Source organism: Semicossyphus pulcher, unplaced genomic scaffold (assembly GCF_022749685.1).
Source record: "Semicossyphus pulcher isolate SPU_LCO1_2020_fin unplaced genomic scaffold, fSemPul1.0.p SCAF_5, whole genome shotgun sequence".
NCBI classification, from domain to species: Eukaryota; Metazoa; Chordata; class Actinopteri; order Labriformes; family Labridae; genus Semicossyphus; species Semicossyphus pulcher.
In genome coordinates, this window is record NW_027211726.1 from 31,812,450 (window position 1) to 31,820,587 (window position 8,138).

Here is an 8,138-nt window from a genome sequence, read left to right on the forward strand (position 1 = left end):
ACACACACACACACACACACACACACATAGACTCAAGACAGCCGGCAAAACAAAAAACCCTCAAACTGTCTTCCAAAAACACCAAAAGCACTTAATCCTAAAATGTATAGTCGACTCTTTCACAAATTTCCTCTAGACGTCATTTAACTCATTACTTCACAATGTGTGCTCACTGCACGCTCGGCCCGCTCAGCCTTTCCTTTCTTCTCTTGTCTCAACTTTTTTAGGCCTTTCTCTTCTCTTTATTTATCTCTTTCTCTTCTCTTTATTTCTCTTCTCTTTATTTTATCTCTTTCTCTTCTCTTTATTCTTTATCTTCTCTTTATTTATCTCTTTATCTTCTCTTTATTTATCTCTTTCTCTTCTCTTTTTTCTTTATCTTCTCTTTATGTATCTCTTTCTCTTCTCTTTTTTCTTTATCTTCTCTTTATTTATCTCTTTATCTCCTCTTTTTTCTTTATCTTCTCTTTATTCTTTATCTTCTCTTTATTTATCTCTTTCTCTTCTCTTTATTTATCTCTTTCTCTTCTCTTTATTCTCTTATCTTAACCCAGGGCCCTTCTTTCCCTGTTTTTTTTCTCTCTTAAAGCCAACTTTCACTCAGTGCCTAATTTACACGTCTTATCGTTAAGAAGATGTGGGCCCTGGCTTCATTAATCTTGCCTGGTTATTCAGCTCACTTACTGTTACTGGTTCTGCTATTCTACACTTTATCTCGACACTAATTCTTCAATTCTTCAACTTCTTCAACTTCAACTTTTATTTCTTTAACTTCAACTTTTATTTCTGTAACTTCAACTTTTATTTCTTTAACTTTTATTTCTTTAACTTTTGTTTCTGTAACTTCAACTTTTATTTCTTTGCACTTCCCTATTTTGCGTCCTTAACAACGCAATAAACCCCAATTTAGACGGAATATCACTTCAAACATCAACGCATCGCAGCATGTCCGCATCAATGATTCTTTTTACAGTGCATCTAACCAGCTAAAAGCCAACAGCCTCATCAAACCAACGCCCCAATATAAGTGAGAAAATACTCACCTAACCGGTTTATATATTGTGGGAATAGGTGAGTCAAGGCCGTCGGCAGCTGGAGAAGCCTACATCTGGATCCTGTTCGTGACGCCAAATTTCTTGTTTCTCAAACATCGATGATGCGCAGATGAAGAAAGGAGCTTCCGTTGACACCGACTTGTTTGTATAAGCATAGGTACAAAGAATCAGCATCAGTCAGGCTTCATGAATACCTGGGAGAACACCTCAGCCAAATAGTGTCTCCCCGAAACACAGTCCAACATGCACTTATATATGATGGAAGTGAGAGCATGTTTCTCTCATCCTATTGTTTAGACTAGGCGGGGACACCTTGTCCTTCAGGTTAAAAAGCGCTGATACATCTTTAAAAACAGGACATATACCATTGTTTTACTTCTGCCTACTTAACACATTCCAAAGACACGTGCGTAAGCAACTCACATCTCAAGTCAGATACTACAGGATCATTTGGATACAAACATTTCTGATCTTTTTCAATGTTCTTGAATTATTTTGCCAACTAATATAAGTCAATGAAATGCCTGAAAAACTCTCTTCATCTATAGCTAAATCCTTGCTGTTTTAATGTCTCTTATCTTGCCCTCTTTGCGACCTAACACGCCTGATTTCACAGTAGCTTTTTAAAAAAGTTGCAATGCAAGTTGCCGTGTTTCAAGGCCTTTTTTTCCTGCGTCACACATCACACATCCACTGTGAGCAACTGGGACGAATGCTTCAATAAAGCCATCTATTGGCTGAGTGAGCTGTTCGCCCTCTGACATCACTTCCTGTGGATTTCCGTGCCAAGATGTCAAATAAAATGTGTAAAAACTGAATGAAGCTTCAGTAAATAACCATTAAATGCTCATTTCACACTGTGAATGCACATTCAATGCTGTCCTCATGTGCAAAGGGGAACCTACCAGTTATTTGGGCTGCTGCAGCAGTATAAAAGAAATGATAAGAGAACACGACTTGAACTCAGCGCTGACACAAACATCAGTAACAGAGCCTCTGGTTGGTGGAAAGTTAGCAGCACAGCCTCTGATTGGTTAATTGACTCAACACAAGTTTAGAAGTTGCTAAGTGGACGGCTAACAGTTTTGAGCACAGAAACATGGATAAATAAGATTCATTGTTATGGATTCACTTTATAGAGTCTCTTTAAAGACTCTGTAGTTAGAGGCAAGATGAGGTCGCTCATGTAGGAGAGATGATCACACCGGAGCCTCGTTAGAACGCTGCAGCTTTCCTGCTTCACAGCTAAACATAAAGTCAGCTGTAGCGTGCAGCGTTCCAGAGATATAAAAGTACAGTACAAGCTTCCCTCCTATATTTATACAACACTGAAGACCTCAGGGGATCAATATTTGAATATTAAAGAAGTGCTTTGGTGACATAAATGACTTCACGCACGCAGGGAAACAGGAGGTTGTTTGAATTGGCGTGAATTCGCAGGAACGAGACATCACAACTTCCTGGAGGGACTGATTAATATTATATAAATGGGTTTGGAAGCACAGACTGTATGTTTAGAGGGGAACAGGGCAACACTGACAACCATTGCACTAGCATGCTTTCTGCTGTTTGTGTTACACCTGACAATTTCCTTTAATTTATTTTCTCCTTCAATTGTCAAATAAAATGAATCAATCAATCAATCAATCAATCAATCAATCAATCAATCAGCTGACAGTCACATTGGTTTGTATGAGTCCTGGTCTGTACAGATGTCTGCAGTCCTTTTATCTTCTTACAGCTTAAATAACTATTGTTTGATCTTCTCCTCTCTCGTCTATTTTCTCCCTTTATTTGAACATCACAAAACATCAGCAAACAAGTTCTCTGCCTTAAATTTCACATGTATTTCCTCTTTTCACCACAAGAGGTCACTACAGACATTTGAAACCACACAGACTTACCAGTGTGTTGTAACTGTGACTCCTTTGTTTCGCTTGCAGCCAAACAGTACGTGGAGTCTGACCCGAGCGGGCGGGACAAGCAGACCCCTCTGGTGGTGGTGAAACAAGGCCATGAGCCCCCCACCTTCACCGGCTGGTTCCTGGGCTGGGACCCCTCCCACTGGGACTCTGTCACCAGGAGCATGCAGGCCATGCGTCTGTAGACTCAGATCACACAGGACAACTGGAATAAAGCTCTTTATATGATCAGTTAATCCATTCAGTGTCTTTGATAAATGTCTGCGTGTGCTTTTCTTTACCGCACTGTGGCACTCACACTTCCTCTGACGTCTTTCACAGAGGTTCTCAAACTGTCAGGATGTGATGCTGAATGGGGGCACACAAGGAAACGTTGAAGAACCACTGGTCTTTGATTTGCTCTCTCAGATATTTTGTCTCCTTTGCAATCCTTCTTGTAAAATTACTTGTCTGTTGTTTGCATGCAAAATAAATAAAGATTGATATTTCCTGAGATGCTGAGATATTCTTCCAAACAGCTGGTTCTCTCTGGAGAAAATATTTAATATAATTTCATAATGTTAACTCATTAAAAGCAAGTGAAAGACTGCTTTATGTTCCTGTTAGGGTAACACATCCCCTTATATAACTAGTTAGCATTTCAGAGCACTTAACTGACCATATTCACACAGTCGCCATTTTACTGTGACATCATGCTCAGGGTGGGAAGCTCGAGTGTTGTTATAATGTTGTACTAAGGTATTTTATGTTGCAAAACATATAAACAGTGAATCTGACAAATCGTTTCACTGGTTCCCAATGAATCAGCGACTGGATAGACAATGTGAAGTGAAAATCAGGAGGGACATCCTGCTGAAACACAGCCCACAGTCCAAAGACATGCTCGTTAGGTTCAGTGGTGACTCTAAATTGTCCGTAGGTGTGAATGTGAGCGTGAAAGGTTTCCTGTCTCTGTGTGTCAGCCCTGTGATTGACAGGTGACAGGAGTATTTATTACGTCATAAAAACATCTCCACATCATGTAACTTTTATGCAAAAGGGTTTCCTGCTACATCTCGTCTCATTTTCTCACGCCAGCAGGCTTTTTATTTGGCCGAAGGAGACATCATCTGTTGAGCTCAGGAAATGGCTCGTTGTACCTTGAAGGCAACACTTGCACCACAAACTCTAACTAATGAATGAGCACTGGGGTCAAAGTTCAAGGTGTATGTCCCAATTGTATTCATACTTCCTGAGAAACGTAAGTACTTTGTAAACGCAGCTGCTGTACTTACTGTGGGGACATAAAGTTTAATCAAATCTGTCGATACAGTAACTGTAATCTGTCCATGTTCAGACACTCAGCCCTTTGACTGATGTCAGATTATTTAACTGTCATTACCACTCGCTGCCACAGGGGGTCGCTGTTTGACACGTGAAATGTTTCATGGGAACAACACAAACATGTGGATGTTATTTGCTGCGTAATAACTGTAATTACTTTTTCTTTGTTAGCAGAAAAACATGGTGTTTATTAAAGAGAAAATACTCTGTTTTTAAAAATGTCTATTTAAAATTTAGATTAGAGTCATCTTTAGAGTCATCCTTTGTTCATATCTTTTGATTCATTCAGCAGTTTATATTTCTAAAAAGAATAATTAAATAATCACAAAGAAACGACCAAAACCTGTATTTGTAAATAGATTAAGGCCTGTTTGTGTTCATAATGTGGAACAATGTTTGCAGGATGTGTATTCTGATAACAGCGGTCTGTCTGACAGTCGTCTCTGGGGTTAGCTTGTGGCTAAACATGCTAAAAATACAGCAACACTTTAACAACATACTTCGGCTTTGGCAGAAAACACATCAGTATGTTGGTAAAATCTCAGGTTAATGTATTGAACACGGGGAGGCCAGTGGCAGAGGGAATCCCTGGGGGGAGCTCATCTGAGCCTGTCACCCCCCAGGACACAAGTGCCTTCATAAGATGTAAAAAATAAAGAGCACGGTCTAAACCTGCGCTGCATGTTAAGTGTTATGACATTATTTTCGTTGTGATTTGTCACTATGCAAATAAAAATGAATTGATTGATGTAAAAGCCATGGCCATTTGTCCTAACAGATTGTGATGGGGCTCTCTGCCTTGTCGAGCCCCATCCAAGGACAGAACACCTTGCAGCTGTAAGTAGGCTACTCAATACTCCAGAGATGATACCAAATAATAGTGTAAAGTGTTCTAAAACCTAATGCTCATCTAAACAGGAAGAACCTCAGGAAGAAGATGAAGAGACCCTCTGCTGACACAGAGAGGCCTACAGAGGTAACATGTTAAAATGATGTGTTACTGATATCTGGCGTTATCTTCCCATTCACTGCTCTTTAACTTCTTGTGTGGAATATTGTGGCATGTAGCCTACACTGAAGTATGAACAGACATTCTTATCCTTTTAAACAGAGCATGGCTGGGCAGCAGGAGGAGAGGCCATCAGAGTCAACAGCACAGGTGAACACAGTGAGTCACTAAATGAGGTTCATTCTGTATGATTTAATGTCATCCTTATGTATTCCCAGTTACCTGTAAAGGAACTGTACAGGAGACATCTTTAAAAAAAATAAAATAAAAAGACAGTGCTGGAGATCGAAATATTGCAACACAAGTTAGAGGTGGGTGCATAGTCACAGGTGAATTGTGTTATTTTATTTTTTAAATATTGTTCCAGTAATTAACGTCTGCTTTTGTATTTGTAGGAAATAAAGAGGACCAAATAAAATGTGACTCGTTTGTCTTATTTGAGTGCTCTCGGCAGTGGTGGTGGAAAATCTACAAAACATGACTTTGACACAGATTTATCTTTTGATTATTTCATTATAACTTTAAAAGACGTTTGCAAAGGGTCAGAGCATAACAGAGAGGCAACCAAAGAGAGCCTCATGAGAATGACAACGAAAGGAGTGAATACACAGGCATTTTATAGAGATAGGAGTACTCAGTGTCCTTGGGCTTCAGAAAGTAGAAAACTACCCAGGCCTCATCTGAGAAGCACTGTGTAAAGGGGTCAAAGGTCAAACATATGAACAATGGCTAAGCGGTTGGAAGTTAAGAAGTATAACTAAGACTTTAAAGTAAGTATGATCTAAATAAGGTAAGACTGTGTTTATGACGCATGTTCACAGCCGTACTGACTGATCACCTGATCCACTTCACACCAGGTAAGAGGCAGAATTCATCGTCACTCTCTCATAAACAACACTCAGTATACAGGGGAACACAGGTGTTTCTTCAGTGCTCAGGTTAAACAGTGAGAACAAATAGCAAAAAGAAAAGACATCAAACAAGTTGAGACAGTAAAGAGAAGCAGTCTGAAGCTGAGTAAAGACGTCTCTGCTTTCATTCATGTGAGTAAAATGATGTTAATAGAACAAAGAGTTGGGTCTACATCATCACCATCCCTGCTTTGGTCTGAACTGTTCATGTAAACAATGAAGCACTTTCACTTCAATGTACCAGTGGTGAAAGTAACTCAGTACATTTACTCACTTTCAGGACTTCAGTGCAGTTCAGAGGTCAATATTCAGGAGCAGACTGAGCTGCATGGAGGCGTGTCTTTGTGTTCATTGGTCTATTGGCTGCTGTAGCGTCATGTGACTGCTCTCATTTCCTCTGACAGACAGGTTTGTGTGTGAAACCTGAGCTGCTCAGCACTCTGACACATAAAGACAGACTGCTCTCACCTGTCAAAGTCTTTATTCTCATCACATGAACACTTTATTCTCCACATCTCTGACTGTTTTCCTCACACAGGAAGTGAGATTCAAAAAGCTGGATGTTCCACAATAAAAGTGCTTTTGTCTTCATGTTTAATGTCTGAATGTCTTCTGTTGATTGACAGCTGAGGTGTCGACATAACGACGATCTCTGCTGCTTCTGCTGACACAAACACTTTTATTTCTCCTCAGAAATCATAAAACATCAAACTTCCTTCAGTCAAATGGAGGCTGTGACCTTTGAATCCTTGTTGCTATGCAGGTTAAAAGAATGTAGTTTTTCCAGTTTTGAGTTTTTACTTTGACTTCCTCGTTGTGACGCAGATCTGTTCTCCGTGTTGAAGCTTTGGTAAGTGACACTTGTCACTGTTTTAAAGACTCTCAGTTTAATTTAAGTGTAAACAGAGCTGTAAGCTAACGGTTAGCCACCAGGTGTGTTAGCTGCTCTGATTACAGTAGAAGTGCAGACAGCACAATGACTCTCAGTTACCAGGTAGGCTATGCTAACCATGCTAACAATTCTAACAGGACAGTTAAATTACAGATTCACCCCTGGAAAAAAACACTGTCAGTCAAAGCTGGTGTTCTCTGCAATCAACAGAAGCAATAATATTTTAACTTTGCCTTAGCTGTGGAGAAAGTTGTACAAACAGCTTGTGGTTTCACCCGTTCTAAATTCCTACAACACCCAGCATGCATTGCGTCGCTCTCTCTGAAAGGAACGGCCCAGCAAGAGCGTGGTTATATAGGGAAGTTACAGCAGGTCTGCGAAAGAATTCTGCCTGTTTATTATGTTCGTTCCTTCGACCAGAACAGTTGGTAAACATAGGGGGTAATTAACTGGTCTCAGGGTCCGATTCACTAAGCACATCGCCCTGATGATATTCAAGCGCAAACTCGCCCATGAAGTTTCACAGATCTGTGCAGTTTGCTCTTGTTTTGTGTCTGATTGTGGAGAGAAGCTGTCTGCAGCTCCACTCTCTGCTGGGCGGTGCTGCGCTCTCAGCTGCGCACACACTGACGGACCTCGACTGCATGAGGAGACGGGAGAGGAGGGGCAGCTCTTTGAACAGCTTACTGTAAAGCCCAGACTCGACAGGTGTTTACTTACTCTCTGTAACGCAGCTTTATGTTTTTAAAATGAGCGCGCAGCAGCAGCGTATAGTCCATCCATATAATAATCCCCTTCCTGCGTAAAGGCTCCGGACATGTGGACAAAGTGTGCCCGTGTGCCGTGGTTGAGACTCGCACAGCCCCAGACTGATTGGTCCCCCGATTATAATAATAATGACACAATATTATTAACTTGTATTTAGAGACAAGTACAATTTTTGATCACACAAAAGGTGGAATTGTCGCCATGATCAGTGTAAACTCTGAGCCTGACAGCCCTTATGATACTGCACCACAGCTCCCA